Below are 1384 nucleotides of genomic sequence, written 5' to 3' on the forward strand. Positions count from 1 at the left end.
TTAAATACCGCAAATCAACAATCGCATTTTCGTAACAATAAAAAATTACAAAACACTACAAACAACCAGGTAGCAACAATACAAAAGATATCTGAATGCCAGTGTGTACAATTGCTATCTATTGTATTTCGGCTCCGGTGACGCTAATACGAAAGTTCCCGAATCTATTTATAGAATGTCGTGTGAGAAATTGTATGCAATTAAACATAAAGAACTATATGAAACGTTTTAACCTAAGACCAACTTTGCCCAAGGTATAACCAACCAATAACCAAGGTCCTAGCTTCGGCTGGACATATACTAAAATTGGAACGATACAGAGAAGATTAGCATGGCCCCTGCGCAAGGATGACACGCAAAACAGTGCCTCTTTCAAACTCAAAGATCCTTGTTCCGTGTATGTTGCTGAACTGGGTGCGATATACTACGCACTGGGGATCATTGAAACATTGCCCATCGACCACCATTTTATTTTTTCAGACAGTCTCAGCTCATTAGAGGCAATCCGCTCAATGAAGGTTGATAAACGCTCATCTTATTTCCTAACAAGAATAAGACAACTATTGAGTGTTTTGGTCGAAAAATTATTCAAGATTACCTTAGCATGGGTTCCCTCTCATTGCTCGATTCCGGGGAATGAGAAAGCGGACTCGCTAGCTAAGGTGGGCGCTTTAGAAGGCACACTTTTTGAAAGGCAAATTGCTTATAATGAATTTTTCCACATTCCTCGTCAGTATACGCTCGTAAGTTGGCAGCGCATGTGGAGTGAAGATGAGTTCGGTCGTTGGTTACACACGATTATCCCTAAGGTCTCGATGAGTGCATGGTTCAAGGGATTGAATGTAGGTTGTGATTTCATTCGCGTGATATCTCGACTTATGTCCAATCACTACAACCTAAACGCGCATCTCTATCGCATTGGGCTCGCAGCAAACAATCTTTGTGATTGTGGCGATGGCTACCACGACATCGAGCATGTTGTCTGGTCATGTATCCGGTTCCATGCTGCTCGCTCTCAGCTCTCTAGAGCACTGAGAGCACAAGGCAGACAATCGGATATCCCCGTCCGGGATATCTTAGGTAGTCGTGATCCTGATCTTCTGCTCCATCTATACCTGTTCCTCAGAAACGCCGATGTCAACGTTTAATGATGTTTCCTTCGTTGTTACCCTGTTTCATATCCCTCCTATCCGATCGATAAACTTTTACTTAGTCGCGGCAATACATACACACACTCTTTACAGATGCACGGGCCGAAGGTTGTGCAGTCCACTGATCATTCAACAAGAGCCAAAGGTTGTACCGCTCATGACAACTCTACACGAGCTGATGATTGCGCCAGCTAGTGACCATTCTATCCTGGATTCCTCGAGTCGAGAAAGAC

The 1384-nt window shown here is 43.4% G+C and overlaps 1 non-coding gene across 1 annotated transcript; it reads left to right on the forward strand.

Annotated features, from left to right (window-relative positions):
- Positions 1–276: 276 nt before the first annotated feature.
- On the forward strand, positions 277–383 carry LOC129781049 (U6 spliceosomal RNA). The gene has a single exon (XR_008744080.1). It is a non-coding gene; the product is annotated as a U6 spliceosomal RNA (small nuclear RNA).
- The last annotated feature ends 1001 nt before the right edge of the window (positions 384–1384 follow it).

The sequence above is a fragment of the Toxorhynchites rutilus genome, chromosome 3, assembly GCF_029784135.1.
Source record: "Toxorhynchites rutilus septentrionalis strain SRP chromosome 3, ASM2978413v1, whole genome shotgun sequence".
Classification (NCBI taxonomy): Eukaryota; Metazoa; Arthropoda; class Insecta; order Diptera; family Culicidae; genus Toxorhynchites; species Toxorhynchites rutilus.